Below are 19,778 nucleotides of genomic sequence, written 5' to 3'. Positions count from 1 at the left end.
TCCTTACTCCAGTTTCATTATCTGTAGAGACCTGTTTTCTTTCTCCCATATTCTACCAAAAAAATCTTAAAAAGAAGCACCTCCTTCTGAAACTGAAAGAATACAAAAGAATTACATTAGGAGAAAAATTAAGTTCAGTTGCTGTTTGTTAATATACAGTTATTTCAAATTGTTGACCTTATAGTAGGAAAACACCCTGCTGTAGAACTGCTTCAGAATTTTCTGTACTACTGTGCAAAGAGCAAGAGGCATCTCTGTAGTTTAAATTTATTTAGAGATATTACTCCTTTATTTGTAAGTGTATTATGCTTATGAGCCACAAACCATTGTCTTGCATCTCTGAGTAACTGCTTGGTCATTGGGACAGAAGGATAGTCTTTATCCAAAGTGTTTAAAGTTGATGCATAAGAAAAGGTACTATAGATAAATATGTATAGTAATGGTCATACTCATTTGCAAAAATGTAACCCACCTGCAGCCTGACTAACTGAAGTTTTTGTTTTATACTTCATGGCAAAATAGAAGGTAAAGAAAAATTCTGAAATCAGTTCATGGATATTCATGGAGTTCCTCTGTCTGGCCAAGGAGGCAGAAAATAAATTTAGGTTGGTTGATACAGACCCATACGTGATAGGAGTCCACCCGTCTCAGGCGATAGAAAGACAGAGTAGGGGACAGCTTGCAGAGGAGTTTGAAAACAAAGTAGCTTGTAGCCAAAGTGAAAATGGAGATCCTGTGGTGGGTCTAGAGACAGAATTGAAGCGCTCACATTTTCTTACTAGAAAAGCAATCTTTGCAATGGTATTATAAATTCATGAGTAGGGTAGGATGGATGTGCCAAGTCAAGAGAAAATGATGTTGTAGTAATTGAGCCTGGATGACAGATATAGCAGTGTGGAAAATCAGGAAGGTTTTATTTTAAAAAATCTTATGCAGAAAGAACCTATACATTGGAGAGAAATCCTGAGTATAAAGACAAGAGAGTTCCAATTCTAAAACAATACCAGAAAGAAAGGAGAAGAGTGATGGCATTCTTCATCATGATTGTGCAAAAAGGAAGGAGAGTAAGATCTGGTTTAGACATGCTGATTTTAATATAAAGATCAGGCATCTGTTTGGAGGTGTCAGAATGAGAGATCTTAAGGCAGAAAGAGGCAAGTCTTGAAATTCTTAGAAGGATTTGGTTTTTGTATGTGTCATGGTTTAACCCCAGCCAGCAACTAAGCACCACACAGCTGCTCACTCACTCTCCCCTCCCCCCCCCCCCCCCCCCCCCCCCCCCCGCAGGGGGAGAAAATTGGGAAAAGAAGTAAAACTCGTGGGTTGAGATAAGAACGGTTTAATAGAACAGAAAAGAAGAAACTAATAATGATAACACTAATAAAATGACAACAGCAGTAACGAAAGTATTGGAATGTACAAATGATGCGCAGGGCAATTGGTCACCACCCACCAAACGACACCCAGCTAGTCCCCGAGTGGCGATTCCCCGCCCCCACTTCCCAGTTCCTATACTAGATGGGACGTCCCATAGTATGGAATACCTTCTTGGCCCGTTTGGGTCAGGTGCCCTGGCTGTGTCCTGTGCCAACTTCTTGTGCCAACTTCTTGTGCCCCTCCAGCCTTCTTGCCAGCTGGGCGTGAGAATCTGAAAAACCCTTGACTATAGTCTAAACACTACTGAGCAACAACTGAAAACATCAGTGTTATCAACATTCTTCGCATACTGAACTCAAAACATAGCACTGTACCAGCTACTAGGAAGACAGTTAACTCTATCCCAGCTGAAACCAGGATGGTATGAGATGGGTGAACCCTGATAGTAAACTCAAATCAACTACAGACAGGCCTTAGCAGTAGTTTTTATTGGAAACAGTCAGTGGAAGAGACTGGCATTATGTTATGGCATCCTATAGTACAAATATTTGTCTGAAGGGTGTTTGTTTTGCAAAGATTGCAGTGTCTCCAGAGGTGAAATACAGAAAGAGGGGATCGAGGAGAGCCAGTGCCATGAGGCAGTAGACTAGTAAGTATTGCAAGGTAATTATTAGTTACGTATTTCTGAGAGCAGCTGTTAGAAAAATTGCTGCAATCCCTGTAGTGCACTGGAGCTTTCTAGCTCATCTTGCTGTTAAAAATGCTGACACAACAGAAAAAACTGGAAGCCAATGAAGTAGCGTAAGTGAGAAAGTGTAGCTATAGGAAGAAAGGGCATGGTGGAGGTTTTTTGAAAGCAGTGTTGTTGACAGGCTATATAGAGGAAGTGTCATGAAAGGCCAAACAAGTATACATTGGAAATAAGGTTAGAGGGGGCAAAGACTTGGATCAAATCAGAGATTTTCTTCATAATTAATATAGTTAGAAATAAATGGATTTAGAGAGACTGAAAAGTTAAAAAAAGCACTTTTTGGTGGGAGCTTAAATGTTGGATGATGATTGGCATTTAGGGTTCAGTCCATTTATAACTACTATTGGAAGCAATAAAACAATTCGGAGGCGGGGAAGAGAATAGAAATGTCTATGCATTTGAGATTTAGGAGAGTCTCACCCTGCAGACTTGTGGGTGGGATTTTTTTTTTCTTCCACCAAATATGGAATGTCTGGTTTTTTTCTTACATTAATGCACTGTGCATTAATGCCTATTCTTTCTTCAACATTTAGTTTGAAGTATTGCATAAATGTATAATGTGATATAATAATTTCAGTTGAATCTCTGCAGCACTCAGTTCACTTTGGGATGGTGCACCTGCTTCTTAGAAGGGAGTAGCTTTCAGCTTAATTTGAATTATATTAAGTATTGGTCCAGTTGACAAAAAAATGAGAAATTCCATTTCAATTGTTGCATAAAAGAATGTTTTATCTGTGAAGCACAATATCATATCTAAAACTGACAGCATAATCTGTGGGGTGGTTTTTTTTGTTTTGTCCCACTTCCCCATGTGTCTCTTGGTACAGTTTTGATTAAAAAGAAGTAATTCTGTACTTAAAACCAACCTGTCTCAAATGATGAGATTTTTTTTTTTTCTGTCATTTTTCTGGCACTGCAGTGGCCAGGCAAGTTATGATATGTGTGCACTATTCACTAGATTTTCCACTTACTTCCCCCTCACACCCTCAAGCTGTGAAGAGAATAGCAACCACTGTGCTTAATTTTAGTAACAATTCACAAGTAGCAATAACATTTTACCCCTTTATGAATAACCTGCTCATCTGTAGCTCGCATACCGCTGAATAGCTGCATGCACTCCCTTCGCTCAGAGTAGCTTTGCAAGGTGTGTTCTGTGGCTTGCCTTCTGTCATGCCGAAGGAGCTCACAGATGATGAAGCTGATACTTTTGTGAATTTGGAAGTTTTGCATTCTTAGATCAAAGTTTGTAATTTACTGAATATTGCTTTATTGTGAGTCTTTTCAGAAGAGGTCCAAATTTATTACTGAAGAGTTACTGGCAGACTGGAGCTTTTATCCTATGTTACTGTAGTTAAAGTTCACACAGGTTAAATCATAGTATCACTATTTAATATTTTTAAAGTGTTAGCACTTCAAAATGACTACCTTGAAATCTTACATAATAGAAGACCTCATAACTGATAGGTGAAATTGAAACTCTTTATAGGAGGTAATGTAATGTCTAGGCAAGAGTTGATAGTCTGCATGAATAAGACAGGGCTTGAGAATAAGCACTTGGACTGACACTGCATAATGGGGTTCTGAATGCATTTTTAAAGTGAGGGAGCAGGGATATGGAGATTCTGAAGTGTTTCTGTACCATACTGGGCTGTTTCAGACATTTTCTCTGAAATTCTGTGGGATGAGATTCAAGAATGCATTGTCTCTGTGTTTGAGCCTGTGAGGAGATATGTAGCTGTAGTCCAACTAGGTGAACAAAGCTGGGGGTCAGGAAAGAGGTTACTAAGGTGAAGAATGAGCTGAGTAAAAAATGATGATGTTGTTAATTAGGAAAAGACACAACGTAAGGAAGTTGGCCAGAATGTGAAAAGGGACCTGGAGTTGGCTCAAAAGGAAAGATGTTATTGGGTGCATCTGAAGATTTGCATAAGAGTGGATGAGTAATAAATTGCTGAAGATTAATGAGGACTGAAAGACAGTATTTAATTCTGCATAGAGAAAAAGAACCTCGAACTTGTTATAAAACAGGAGACAGAATGCAAAATATCTTTAAAATACACAACAGAAACTGCCCGTTAGAATATTGCGATTAATTTTTTTTAAGTATGAGAAGTATTAAGGACCTAACAAATAGTATGTCTGCATCTGACAAGCAATAAAATAATGGACTAAAAGGACAGTAATTGGTAATTTCCTCTGTATCAATATTGATAAGTACTTAGATAGTGTACCTAAAAGATGCTTAATCAGTGCTAAAGAAAATAGAATGGAGAAAAAATTACTAGAAGACACCTTGTCTGAAGAATGTATGGGTTATGATGTTGGATTAGTCTGATAGTTAAGACTCTGTATCATACATGGGACACCCTGTTGTGAAATGTTAGTTTAACTACCCTTTCCCCTACCAGCTTCCAAAAAAGGTGGATCTCCCATCCTTCCTTTTTTTGCTATTCTCAGTGTGTGGAAAGCCTTGGATGGAAGAATCCATACAGGTAAGTATCTATGCTCCTCTTTTCCTTTTCAGTGTTCTCCTTTCCTTTTTCATCAGGGGAGTACTCAGCCTGCTATTTGAGATGCAGATTACAAGAGCAATTAAATTCAGAGAGCCTTTAACATCTCTGTGTGCACTGTTGACTGCCAAATTCTGAGACTCATGCACTCCAGGGAGGAAGGTTTGTGCAGAGGACATGCTCTGTCATATAAAGCATCTGTGAAATAGTTTTTTATTGATGGTGGTTGGTTGGGTTTTTTTCTCAATTAAGAGAAAACACTAGAATAACAGAAAGGTGTTTGGGCTAATCTTTGAATAAGTTAAGTGAAAGAAAGACATTGAATCTTGTGCTACTTTTAGGAGGGACTAGGAATGCAGTTGTAAATACTAATGAGCACCGACAGCTAGAATTTGATGGCAGATACCTAAAAATTAAGTTTAGTGCTTGTCATCTTCCTGTTACATCAAAGCTGTTGAGAACTCATGTGCACACAGCCTATTTAGGATTTTTTTTATGATTGTAAATCTTATTGTTGATGATGTCATTGATGGAAAATATTTCAAAACTACACTTCATGTGTAGAATCACAGAAAAATGATAGTATGTGCCTGATTATGCATTAACTAGCATGGCCTCACTCCACATGAGGCTTTTAAGGCTATCATAAATAACACTGGAGATCACTGAGCAACGTGATTATTCTTAGTTTTGCAAAGTGTGCAACAGTTCTGGAACACAAGCTTTTCCAGAAAGTTGCATGCTACTGGGAACTATTTTTGAGAGACTGAAGACTGACCATGTTTTCTTTTAAAAGATAAACCTTGTGTGTATATTGGGGGTGAGGCAGTGTTAGTATAGATGCCATTATCCAAGAAATGCTTACAGAGTCCTAGAAATGTTTCAGGTTTTGCCTGAGGGATAAAATAAGCATTTCCATTCACATTTTAATTTAACTAGGGCTTTACTTGGTTAATATGACAATTTTTCTCTATGGATCCAGCAGCTGATGGAAACACTCTGATTATGTTTCCTCCTCCTTCAATGGCAACAGAAAAGGAGAGGCCATTGAAAGAAATCAAAGCAGAAGGGAGAGGAAAATGCAAGCCAGTAGGAACTAAGCTATCTCCAAAACGACAGATAGTTTTCAAGTTGTAATGTTGTTTCTTTTCACCATTCTTGCAAGCCTCCAAATGCTTTTCCACAAGCTTTCCTAAGAACATTCAGGTACAGGGATATCACACTGGACAACCTGCCACTGTTGAAGTGTTAAGCTGTTCCCTGTGTATCACTCCTGTGTTTCCTTCTTAACATGCCATGAACTGTGGAGATAGTGTAGAAAGTATGCAAGTTAATGCTCCCAGAGAGGGCATGTCTTTTATGCCATTGGGTGAATTAATTGACAATCCTGCAAATAATATAGTTTTAACCACTGCATATTTTTGGTTCTGAGAACTATTTATTATTTGCATTATAAGGCTTGGTTAAACTTCATGTCAATTTTCAAGAAGATATTTATAGAGGTTTTTTGAGTGGAATGATTACCTTACTTAGAGATTGCCATGTTACAAAATACCTTTGATGAGAAAGTAATTGACAGTTAGAAAAACAAAGAGCGAAATCAAGCCCTTTTGTTTATTTTTATTATTCACTTTTGCCTGCTTCTGATGTCAATGATCATGCTGTATTTAAAACAAAAATCAGCTTCACAAGGTGGTAGTGCTACCAACCTTTCTAAGGAAAACCTTGTTAGATGTCATTTACGAACTTTTCCACTTGTCTTAGGAAGCAGGTGAGAAAAAGGAGATCTTCATGAATGTGTGTGTGTTATTAAATTAAAAGCAGAGTTACATCAACTGTTTAATATTATTGCCTATTGAGTAGAAAAGCCAAGGAAAATATTGTGGTGAAGTTTTAGCCATGATTGTTAAAAGAGATGAGCCAGGCAAGGTTTCAAGATAGAAGGCAATGTTTTTATTAAAACAACCAATATATTTTCATAAAAAATAAACAGACTGACTTTTGAGCCCAGAAACATATCTTCAGTTCTGAGTCAGAAGTCAAGTATTTCAATGATAAATATGTGAGTTTGGGGGCATCAGGAAGGAGACTAACAGTCCACAGATGGTGTACCTTAATGCCATAAAAGCTACTATTTTTGTTTATTTGTAATACTTCTGACACCTTGCCAAAATGTAAGTTTACTATTATCATAGGTTTATCTGTCTTGTGACATTACTACTTGATGCATTTTTTTATACCAACAGATGACTGAATTCCCCTCCTAATGCAACTTTTTACATGGCATAAAATTCTAAAACTGTTTTGCTCAGGATCAGGGCTGTTTTCGAGTGCTGTTCTTGTTAAACATGCATATGTAGTTGATACACTAACGACTTTCAAGGTTATATTGGAAGGAAGAAGAAATCACACTTGTTTAGTAGCTGTAACTATGGTGCCAGAAGATGGCACTGAAGAAGTATGTAGCACATCTTAGATTTTGTAGGATCATATTTGTTGGATTTGTACTACAGTAGTTTTCTTTTCTGCAGCTCTGTGTTGCTTAATAACAATAACACTGTTTTCAATTTTAATTTTCTTCCCTAAGTTTTAAAGTACTTGGGTGTTTTCAGTTTTGGTAGGATGCCGAGTTGGCATGTCTGAGTCCACACAGAAAATTCTGCACTTTGATATGTTAGATGGAAGTTTAATCAGCTCCCTTTGGAAGTGCTTCAATACTCTGCACTTTAATAAAGCATCATGACCTAGAACTTGGGAGATACAGATAAAATGGATGTAATTGTTTTTGAGAAATAGAGGTGAGGTCTTAAAATTATGCAAAACAAAGCTAAACCCTAAAACTGAACAGTAACAAGTGCCCAGTAATGGTGGATTAATATGATTAGGATGGATTCTCAGTTGCTATCCTTTACATGTATTACAGCAAGCTCTATTAGTACTACTTTGGAGATTTTGAGAAAAAGAACCACCTTTTCTTGTTATGCCTCCCTTCCTTTCTGGCAGGCTCCACAGATAAATGTAACCAAACAATGCAATATTCAAGAAGCTGTTACAATGAAAACTATTAGAATACATTCAGTAATTACCATTCTTGATATCTGCCCTAGCAGAATCTGCAGCTATACTCGGGTGTGAAAACTTGTGACTGGAAACTGTGTGTTCCAGAACATCTGCTTCACTATATAAAATCACTGGCACTAGAGCAGATCGGTGTGTGGTTTTGTTGTGCTGTTAAAGCTAATAAATATATGACCATGTGAAACTGAAATAAAGTCCTGACATTATTTGATCTGGGATGTTGTGACTCAATGAAGCAAACCCAGAGATCTGTTGAAATAATGTTTTAAGCAAAGTTGAGGGGGTTTTTGTCATGCTGAGCAGGGAACTTGCATTCTAATAATAGCAAGTTTGTAAGAGTCAGTTTAATAAGCATAGTTTAAAAGAGAGCCCAGTAGTTTTCTCTGAGCACCTTGCCCCTCTGACCTGCTTATTTGCCGGAGCACAAGATTTCACCTAACTAGTGCAAGTCCCTCCACAGCTGCATGCCAGCATTCTTGGGCCTTTTTCTGAGACAAACATGATTTTTGACATAGACTAGTTATCTTGCTTTTTCTTTTTTTTTTCTTTCTTTTTTTTTTTTTTTTAATGTAATCCGTAAGTCTAACTTAAGGTTAAGAAACCAGTCAGGGAAATTCTATAGATTTAGGGTTTGGAAATAGAATCAACTCTCAGGTCATTCCAGTTCACATAAAACAGAATCCAGTACAGGTAACCAAGGGAGCCTGGGTGGAGACTTGACCAAAGAAATGCTGTGGTGACATATTAAGAGTGATAAAACCTCAGTACACTGAAAGTCTGCAAGGGAATTACTCTTTACCTACTTATTTTTAGGTTTCTTTCCTCATTCTGATAATTAACTGAAAGTTTGTTGGATGCAAAAAGAAGATGCCCCAATGAATTTTTTACAGACTGAAAGACAGTTGTGTGTTTTGGAATATGGTATTTGTATGAAACATCCAAGCCAGAATCATTTCTTTCAGTGTTAGTAAAATACAGTTCAGTAAGTCCCCCACCCACCCCACCCCAGTATCTCCCTGGAGAGGAGAAAATAAGTAGAGAGACAGCCTGTTCTTAGCTACATGAATAGATAAATCATCTTTATCAGTGAATTTCTCTTTGTGAATGGTATTTTTATATATGGAAAGGACAGGAAAATAATATGTAATAAACACGATTTAGTTTGCTTGCAAATTGGAAAAGTAGTAGTGTTTTACGTATTTCATGTTAATATCTATAGAAGAGAGAAGTAAATATTTTTCTAAAGCAAAATATTTGATCTGCTATAATATACCTGATAGGCTGTGTGTGCTTTCTAAGCTACTGTAAGAAACAGTAATAGAATAAGAAATTGTATTTTGCTTTACTGTATTCAGAGAACAGCAAACTGTTCAAAATGTACTGTTTCCATTTTAGTCATTTATGTATCTATTTTCTTTTTTCCATCAACTTAATGTAAGTCGAGATTTAGATGAAACAAACTGTCTCTGTGAACTGAACTTGCTCTCCTTGAATATTGCATGATTTTGACACTATAGGAAATTCTTGGAAGTTTTTCTGGGGCTAATTTCTGGGGTTTTATCGCTGTGAAATACTGTAAAATGAATAACAGGTTCACGTAACTGATTTGAGAGCATTTGGAATATATTGAAGGCCTTTCTATTTGCTTCTACTACTAAAAAGAACAGAAATTGTAATTTTTTTTTAATGTAAAATTTATTTTTTAAGGTAAGAGAAAAAAACAGGTCATTTTTCATAGGTTATTATTTAACCCTTTCAATGGTAGTGTGAGATAATGAGGGAAAAATGACTTGTCTCAAGCTGGTAGGGACTATATCTGGGCTAGCTCTATTTTAGTGCAGCTCGAATTCTAACATGAGAAAATTGCAGAAATTTACAATTCAAAGTGTGTTTCATCAGGGAGAAATCCACAGATTGTTTTGACACTCAGTTAGAAATTCAGCATGAAGATGGACGTCTCATGAAATTTGCAGCTGCTGATTGAATTTATATTTCCATAAAGGCCATCAACAGTAGCAGCCTGCAGGGGAAGTAGGGGAAAAAATGACAAAAATTGTGAGGCTAGCATTTTTTCCTCAGCCTTATAGTAGCAAATTACTTGTAATAAGATCCTACACTGACCAGGATTAAAGAGAAATATAGGCAGCCAGAAGGGAATGATTTCTCCATTTAATTGATTTGAACTAAAAATGTCTGAATTTGATATTTAAATATATGTTTAGTCATTTGTACAGTATGTAAAATGCAACTGCAAATCAAAAGTGTCCTAAAACTGAAAAATAAGACTCTTACTGGTAATTACAGAAGGTTTATCACACAGGTAATTTGATTTTATAATAAATTCCCAGGACAGAAAATGAATGTTATCGGGATGTGCAAAAGTAGGTCGCCTTTATTGGGGTGAAAATCTCATCTCATCTCTGGCGTGCTTAGACTCATTCATACATTCATACAGATAGTATAGGATGTGTAAGATCTGAATTTATTTTTCTGACTAACAACTCATTGTGTTGATCATTTAAAAAGCAAAAGTGCATTCACGAAAACAAGTCCATATTGTCAAAACAATTAGTAAGAAATGCCATTGAGGCAAATGCTAAAATAAAATTGAACAGTTTTATCTTTGTCTTTGTGTTTTCATGGAACGAACAGGGCTGTGGGGAAAGTTAAATATTTCTAAGTATCTTCTTTTTTGGTAGAAGCAGTAACATTGTTATCATCCTTGAGTGATTCTAACTCCCTTAACACCTTTGTTTCAAAATACCTGTGCATCTTAGGACTACGGGAAGGTGTAATGTTTAGGTGTTTTCTTTCATCTTGGTGTTGGACATTTCTGCATGTAACTCCCAATGGCATAGCAAGGCAGCTATACTCGCCAAGTTGCGTTCAGAAGCCTTTTTTCCTCATAGTTAGTAGTCTACATCTGTGCGATCCTATGCTGCAGTTTTGTTATGCCTTGCAAGCTAAGGAAGGCCAAGAAAAATTAATTTTGAGGTCAGTAGACACCTAAATGTTCCAGAAACTGATCAGGGAGTTCTCCATAGCTGGACAATGCAGACTTGTGCTTTAGTATGGTGAAACACGAGTCATGTAGTCTTGATATCAGTACAGTTTCTTAGTGTATGGAGGTATTTAAGAAAGAAAAGTGCTTGTGTGACATCTTAATATAAAAACACAGGGACTACGTATCTTAGCCAGAAGGAACAAGTTAGAATTCTAATTAGATTAATTGAATAACTTTGCAATAATGAGAATCTCTATGAATGTCGTTATTTCTGAGAGTTTACATTTTAGATGTTAAATTGGTGAAGTGTAGTAAAGTAACTATCTTTAATTTTACTTCCAAAAATTAAAATACAGTTTAAGAACCTAGAAGTCTTTGACGTACAAGGAAATGAAATTATTTGATTGTAGAGTTTGAGTATCGCAGCTTGTTCTTTCAGTGGTGGTAAACTCTGTGTATCAAACACTTGTATTACAGTTATTAAAAGCTATGCAAGTCTAAGGATTGCCGTCCAAAGGCAGTGTTTCTTCTTTTTTTCCCTGGCATCAGCATAAATGCTCTCACATAGAAACTTTTGTATGTACTTAACTGGCTACAATAGTTGTGCTTGGTGCTTTAGTTTCTAGTAACAGCAAAATACTCTAAAATCAACGGGCACACGATTCAGTACTTAAATACTTGATTATTAGGTACATACTGTGGAAGCACATAGACATCAATATTTGCTGTTTGGTCAAAAATGTGCTTAGTTAAGCTGTAACTGTGGAAGTAGAAAGCAGGAAAAACTATTAAGTGGGGACTGTATGTTGCTTTTTGCATGTCCATTTGTTTTTTCTAACTTGCAAAGTGACCACAGAAACTCTGAGCTTTGACTAGAAAAATAAATTCATGGGTTGACTCAGATCTAAAAAGTGTTGACTTTCAGGTAGTCCTTGGTCTCTGCTGTTCCACTTTATCCTTTACCTGCTCAAAGTAGCTTTGAAAGCAGATCAGTTATTGCTGCAGTTCCTTGGCTATATGCAGTTTTTTAGTTCTTCACCACCTACACCACTCTGAGCTCACCAAAACCAGCTAAAATGTTGTTTGTTTGTTTTTTTGTTTGGTTGGGGTTTTTTTCCCAGATTCAGTGTTACTGGGAAATACCTTAACTAGTGGGTGCCTGCAGGCCAGCTTAAACAAACTTTTGAAACAGAGCTTTGAAAGCAGCCTTACAATATAAAGTAAGGATTAAATCAGACAAAAATTTTCAGCAGTCGAAAGGTAAATGATTCCATGTTACTAATATTAGTCCACTAAATTGTTGTACTTTCTGGTAAGTATTGTTTAATTTCATTTTTAAAAAGTACCAGTTACCTTTGAAATACTTGTTTATCTTAGAACTCTAACCAAGTAAACATCTTTTTATTTCCATATATAATGAAAGGTGACATTTTGCAAACTTCAAATATTAAAAGCTGTAGAAGTACATACTAACCTGAACAAGAATACATAAGCTCTTATAAGCATTAGTATAGCTTTCTTTTAATTCTTTTAAAAAGCCTACTACTAATTATGCTTGCAATTTATTTCCTATTTTTACTTCAGTGCCTTTTTAATAGATATTAAATATTATATGTAACATGTATATAATAAAGATATATGAAAAAGCATACTAGAAATATATTTTAAATATAAACTTGAAAGTAAAGCAAAATATAATGACTGAACATGAAATCTTATTGCAGTCGTATGCCAAGTGTCAAACTAGTGAGTCAGAAATATGCTTAGAAAGATGTTTCCGAACTGGTGTGCATCCTTTTTTAGATACCTTATTTTAGGGATCTCCCATTTAGCCTTCATACATTTTAAACAAATTAGGATACAAGAGTAAAATTGTGGGGAGCTTTTTGGCCTATTAACTGTCTACCCAGCTTCTTCTTAAGGATCCTGAGGGTGAAATGCTATAATAATAATAATAAATATAAATCACAAAGGGTGGGGCATATCCTCTGGTTGTTTAGAACTGAGATAGCAGTTTTGAATTCAAGGTGTATAACCCTATCATAATATTATAGATATGGAGTTGTCTTTAAGCCCTCTTCAGTAATATTTTTTCTTTCCTACAGTGAAAGCAAGGCATGATTTGCTTATGGGGAAAGGTATTCAAGTTCAGTCTGAGTAAAAAATTAATCTTTCAGGTTGGAAATAAGTGATAATAACATACTTTTATTGGAACTCACTGCTGCAGTATGTATGTGCTACATAATATTGATATTTATTTTGAAGCACAGGAATTTTTTGTCATAGCGTTTTGAGCTGCAAGTTCAACTTACCATGCTTCTTTCCCAGGTCAGGCAGTGTTCCTGTTCTTTGTTTTGTTGCAGTACCAATTTTTGTTTCGTGTCAAACGTGATTATTCAGAACTGGTCAAAGCTCAATCCAAGTGAAAGGTCTGTGTTTTCAGACAAAAACTTCAGTATTGTTTCATGTAAAACATGAATAAAATATCTGGATGCAGAAGAGGGTTGCACGATCCCGCTCTTCGGCTGCCAGGCCTGTGGCTGCGTTCTCCGTTAGGCAGCAGTTGGCCTGGTGTCCATGCTCGGATGCTGTGGGGTAACATCGTTTGTCATGTTGGTGGCTGTGCCGTCACAGCCCCTTCACCCGAGAGCTGAGGGGAAGGAGTCCCTGTTGCCGCTTCATGTGGTTGTGTCGATCCTGACTGCCTCATCTCACAAGATCTATCTTTGCCATGAGGTTATTTATAAAAGAACAAAACTTCCTGTTAGATCCAGCTGCGTGATGAAGTGGAAAATGTTTTCTCTTTTGGCAGCCCTGGCAGACTACCGTTATCTACATTTATTTCAGTCCGTGTTAGGTATTTTATCTCCTTGAAACTGAGCAGTGTTTCTCTTGACTCTAGAAGGCTGCTCTTAGCAGACATCCCTGCGAACCATTTGTGTGTTCAGGGTCATGCTGTTGTCACTTGTCCTGTCGTATTAAAATTGCTTCCTCTTCTCCCAAGGAAGAGCTCTTGCTCTTTCCCGAGATCCCTGTCAGGCCTTGTCTTGCTAGCAGGCTGTCCCTCTGAATCCATGCTAACCTGTTCCCTTTATCAGCCTTCCTTTGAAAACAGCATTTTGGCAGTCATCACCCCAGCTAAAAACGTCGGTGAAATGCAAGCCGAGCTGCCCAGGTCCCACCGGTGGTGGTCTGTGAGGACCACATTGTGTTTAGGCCTTGATACTCCTCTCCCCTCATCCTCCCCCACCTTTTTCCTTGAGCTTTCACAGCCGTATTTCTTGTTTTCTTCCCAAAGCCATGTTTTAAACCATGAAGAATAGCTTTTCATCTGCTGGATGTACTGAGAGGCTTTTGTGAACAGAATATACACATTCAGCATGTCTCCCGAGTGGACTGTGACATTTGCAGAGGGAGTCAGGAGGTCAGTCTTCTTCTACTCAGTTTTCCAACACCACCACCAACTTCAGAGCCCTGTTGGCACATTTAGAAGGGGACCCCCTTCACCCCTTCAACTTCTGCGTCTGAAATATTAGGACCTCTGTTGACTTCTGGCTCAGATGTGAACTTTGCAAGTTTTTGTGTAGTTGCTTTATAGGTGAGAACAAGCAACTTAACCACAGTAGGAGTTTATTTGTTGTATTACATTGATGTGTTTGCATCCCACTTTTTCATCTGAATCTGTATTTGTGAGACTTCTGTTAGTGAAAGGACTAGGTGGGTTTTATATATATATACACCTTCTCTTATGTTAAAGTGCTCTGTCTGGAGTATACGAATAGTGCAAGTGCAGCTTCACAGGATAATTTTGTAATCTGTGTGATAAAATGAGTAGCATATAAGTTGTAGGATAAAGAATAATTTTTAATGCTGTTTAAAAGAAATGTCTATAGGATATGCATGTACCTGAAATGAATAATATTTCTCAAAGGACAGGTTACTTTAACTTCCTTTTCTTCAGAAGTTGCACTCTTGTGTTGACTGTGGCTAAAATACATGAGCGTTCTCTGCTATACGCTGCAATGAAAAGCAAACACAATAAAATAGCAATACTAGTATTCTTTAATGCTTCAAGTGCTATGCACAGTATTAGCTGTAATTGTGGTCAGACCTTGTATAAGACTGAATTTTCTTTGCAAATCTCAAGCCTGTAATCATTCTGTAAAATTTATTAAAACATGCTAAAAAACAGAAATAGCATGAGCTCCTTGAGTGTGTATGTGCAGCTAGCTGTAATAATTCCATTTATTCTGAAAAAAATGGAGACGCTAAATGAGCATTTGCAAATGATTTATAATGTAACTATAATTAATCATCCAAACCAGACTGTAACACTGCTGTGTTGGGTCATATTGCTTAATTGATGTTCTCCACAGCTGTAACTTTCTTTTCATTTCATTTACAATTCATACCCTTGCTGTCATTTGCCCATTTCTCTTCCCTGCATGACTGCCTTTTTGTTTGTCTTCCTGCATTATGTTTTTATTTATAGAGTACAAGTTATTGTACGCTTTCTATCTGCTTGCAAAATTCCCTTTATACATGCTAAATCCCCATTTTAAGCCATTTTTTATATATTTACAGAAAAAATTCACTACATCATTCCTTGATTTAGTCACATTTTGACAGTAATTGATAGAAGACTGTGTCTTGAATCTCACAGACAAAAACAAACCAAAAGAACAGTTGGGAGAAAGCTTCTGCATGCCAGAGCACCGAGCATCCATCAGCTCTCCAAGGAAGTGGCATTTGTACTAGTATCATTTACACTTCAGTTGTAAAAGGGATGTAATGTTGCAAATTTCTAGAAAGTTTATCGTAGATTTGCTTACAAAACAGTGGTTCTTTGTAAAGGTGTAGTATTTGTTGGGCTTCATGCTGCTTTGATGAGGTGGAAGGTACAAGGGTTTCCAGTGAGCAGAGAACGGGACCTGGTGGTATTGGTGCATCCTGCTGCCAGATGAAGAACGCTCAGGGACTAGAATGACAGTGGGCGTTTAGCAGAGGGTTTTTAAATCTCTGTCCACTGAAGGAACTTGCTTCTTGGACAAACCGCAAGAAAAGGTATCTTTACTTGAGTTAACCACCACAGTCCCAGAAGCAGCAGGCTTTCAAAACATAAAGGTTGTGTGAATGTATGTAAAAGCCATGGGCTCTGATCCCTCTGAAAGTTACAGGTTCAGCATTTTCAGATTATTGAATTTGTCACTCCTAAAAAGAATACAGGACACAGGATGCCTTTTTTCATATATATATATATATATATATATATATGACACAGATGTAAGTGAATACACATTGACCCATAAGTCTGATCTTATCTGTGTTTAAACTACTTAGACTATAGGGGTTTTTTTAAGGTACGTTGACTAGAGGCTGCAGTAAATATATACGCTGTTTGGGCTAGTGTTACCTGCTGGGGCTGAAGTCTAAAAGACTGTCAAACTTGGAGATGAAGTGGGAGAAATTATCAAAGCCCTGAATTTGCTGTGACTAGACTTTCTGGGATGTAAGTAAACTTGCTCAAAACTACCTTGGCCATCTTCACCTTCTGTTGCAACATGAGTCTACCCTTAATCTTTTTGTACCATGTCAAATCCCTTGTTAGTGGGATACAAATAATATTTAATAAATTGTGTTGGTAAAATCTGGCAAACTGCTTCCATTTTATTGGACGTCAATTGTAAATGCTATAGAAAATCAGAGCAAGGTGGGAATAATTATTTTGGTACACAGTGTGGCATAGCAGGAACAGCAATTAATACAAAATAACAAATAATATGAAGATGGTATGGCTATGACCCTGGCACTGTCAGCTGGCATTTCTTTTGGGAAGTGAAAAGGGACTGTGAGGCTTTTACTCCATGTGAGTCTTTTTCTTTGACAGTTATATGTTACTGAAAATTGAAGCAATCGTCCTGACTTCAAACCTTCAACAGAAATCTGGAGAAACAGATCTCCCTTTGGAAAGAAAATAGTACTTGCAGACAACTCTGTAAAACCAAGTGTATTGTTGATAAGATGTAAATATAAATAGCAAAATCAAAGCGTGTTTTTCTGACCCTGAGTGCCTGGTACTTGAAGCTTTTTTGGGCTTGCTCATTCAGCACTTACCAAGTTTAATATTGCTTGATCCTGCATCAGTGTAAAACTGGAAATTACTGATCCTGGTTCTTTTGAGGTTAATGGAAAACAGAACCACAGAACAAAGCATCCTATGGCCTTACTTGCTGCTCTTAGAAGTTGAAATGAGTTTCTAATATGATTTTATAAAGCATAAAGAGCTTTAGATTACTTCAAATGTATGAATTACTGGAAAAAATATAACCACATGCATAACTGAGAGATGTTAGGTGCAAATATTAAACTTCCTGTATTTTATTTTTAATACTGATTTATTGTATGAATAAATATAATGAACTATTGAAAGTTATTAATTTGTCATTCAGCAAAAATTAATTAACTTCATAGAAATCTAAATTTTGAAAAAAAACCCCAAATTGGAATTATTTGCGAGAAAATTATTATCTTAAAATGTTTACGTCTTTCCTAAGGTGAAGATTATTATTGCAGAAATCCCGGAATTCTGACCGTGAGGTAACATGAAGATGGTCACCAATGAACAGGGTCCCTCAGCTAAAAATCTGTGCAAAGGCAGGATCTAGGCTTGCACAAATCAATGTTCATCTTTAAAAAGGTTGTTTTTCCCTTTCTTCACAACAGACTTTTTTCTCCTCCAATAGAGATGAGAACATTGTATCTGAAGGTGCAGCCTATAGAGAAGAAATCTACTTTTTGTTGCCTCTAGAGAAGTAGTTCTTTCTCTGCTTTGTGTGAAGAACTGCTGCTAGTTCCGTTGCTTTGCTAACTGAAGTACTGCTTCATATTTAGCAAAAACTACAGAGTTTGTTGAGATGTTGCCAGACAAGAGGAAAGAAATGGAGGATCCATTCTGTGAGCTTTATAAGATACTGCTGAAAAATTTTTTAGAAACCTTTGTTTCTGGAAGGCAAAGCTTATTTTATATTACTGATGATGAGATAATGCACTGTTAGTAAACAAAGTACAATATAATCTCTTCAAACTACATAGTGCTTCAGCAAATAGGTATGCTTTAAAAATGCTTGTTTCATCATAAAGTTTACAGCAATGCTGTGCAACTCAGATTTAGTCTGTCTTAAATTAACAGAGGCTGCATATTCAGTCTGTGAATTTTAAAAAAAAATAATTGTTTTCTCTAAGTATCTAATGAAGTGTTTCTTCCACGGACTCTTACAATGCAGACAGTGCAAATCAGCAAGCCAAAAGAGTCCCTGTCCTGAGTTCTCATGAACATCTGAGATTCATTCAGTTTGCTGCTTTAACATGGTAGCTCCATGCATGCATGTGTGTGAGAGAGTGATCCCACTTCCATCTGCTGACTGTCAAACATAGTGGCATTTTATAGCCGGCAGGGGCTTTTGCTCAGTTCAGGTACTAAAACCATCCAGTGTCCTGGTGGTGGTCCCATTTCTCTTCTCACTGATCATGTAATCCATAGTTTGTTCTAGCTGTACACATTAGACAAACTTGTTTGGAGGTTAACAGAGAAATATTTTTAAAATAACAGTTTTCTAAACAGTGAAAATCAATCTAGGGCTGCTGGAGATCTTTAAAATAGTGTGTGTGTATATAGATACTGTTTTAAGAAATTGATATGGGAAGAATAATAATTTGGTTATAGAACACCAACAAGTTTGGCATTGTTCATTATTTAACTTCATTTTGATCTGGAAGGTTCTTCAATGGGTTTTTCTTAATGCAAATACAGGTATATCAGATTTAGTCAATGGAAACAACTAGGATGTTTTGCCCACAGAAGAGAGGCTTTTCCTTAGAAGAAACTGAAAAATTAAAATATCCATTTTAGGACGTCTGTGCATATCTACAGTTAACCATGTTTTTGTTGTGGAAATATAACTTAGTTTCTAGGATTCGTGGTCTATAGATAGGGCTGTAGAAATTTAGAAAATAATTCATTAAGTTATTTGCTACCCCTTCGCATTTCACTTACTATTTCCCTTGCTAGTTTTGGCTACCCCTTTTTCATGCCAGCAATCTGCCTAACTTCAGTTAAACACTTTTGTTTTCAGGCTTTTATACAAATTCACGTCAGTCATCACACACTGACTTTCAGCTAGACTGGGACAGAAAGGGTTAGAGAAAATATGTTCAGTAAGGAAGTATATAAATCTGAAATGTGTAAATAGTGTATCACTTGGTGAAAGACCTGTCCATTACTTAGACTTGTTGGCTATTTTGCCTGCTTGTAACTTCTGCAAAGTTGAAAATCTTGGCTATTTCAGTGTTTTGTGTAAATGATGTTATATCTGAGTGTTCTATGTGAGTATTCTGTACATCTGTTAAACTCTTTCTGAAGTAATCTGCTTTTTGTTTTGAGTTATCGGCTGTTACTCTTTGGATGTGTTGTGTTTTATATAATCCCAACTTGAAGTATTAATGTTTTTTCTATGTTTCTAAGATCTAGTCGTCACATGAAAATGAAGTTAATTTTAAAGTTAAAAGTGTAAATAGCGGTTCTTACATTGCTATTTGTACTTGCTTCATATGTATACATTTATAAGTAAAGTTTCTTGAGTTGCAGTAACAAAGACCACAGTATTTATTGAAAAACATGGGAATGAATTAATATAAAACAAAATAGTCAATATCTTTAGTATGAAACTTTTCTAAACTGTAAAAGGTTTTAGTTGCATCTAAAGAGGCCTCAGTGTGATGATATTCAGCAGAAAAGTCCATGTAAATTATTTGTCAGTGGTGGTCTGCAAAAGAAACCTAGGGGACAAGGCAAATCAGGCAGTCTAAGTTAATCAGTGTTGTGTGTACATCACAAATGCAGTGAGGCTTAAAAGCCACCAGCACTACTGTGTGATGATTCTTCAAAATAACATCTTCAGGAAATAATTTTTGGAATTTGGCTCTACAATGTGATTTGGTTGTGGGATCTGGAGAATAAGTTTTTTACATGTGTCTTATGAAAGCCTCCAGGAGAATGGAA

General features: G+C 36.6%; 1 protein-coding gene across 1 annotated transcript in view; it reads left to right on the top strand.

Annotated features, from left to right (window-relative positions):
• The window catches only part of NDUFAF2 (NADH:ubiquinone oxidoreductase complex assembly factor 2), a 67,430-nt gene that overhangs the window by 18,541 nt on the left and 29,111 nt on the right, over nucleotides 1-19,778 (top strand). The window lies entirely within an intron of this gene.

This window comes from Accipiter gentilis, chromosome Z (genome assembly GCF_929443795.1).
Source record: "Accipiter gentilis chromosome Z, bAccGen1.1, whole genome shotgun sequence".
Classification (NCBI taxonomy): Eukaryota; Metazoa; Chordata; class Aves; order Accipitriformes; family Accipitridae; genus Astur; species Astur gentilis.
Note: the sequence above shows the minus strand (reverse complement) of the source record. Positions and strands in the feature narration are given on the sequence as shown.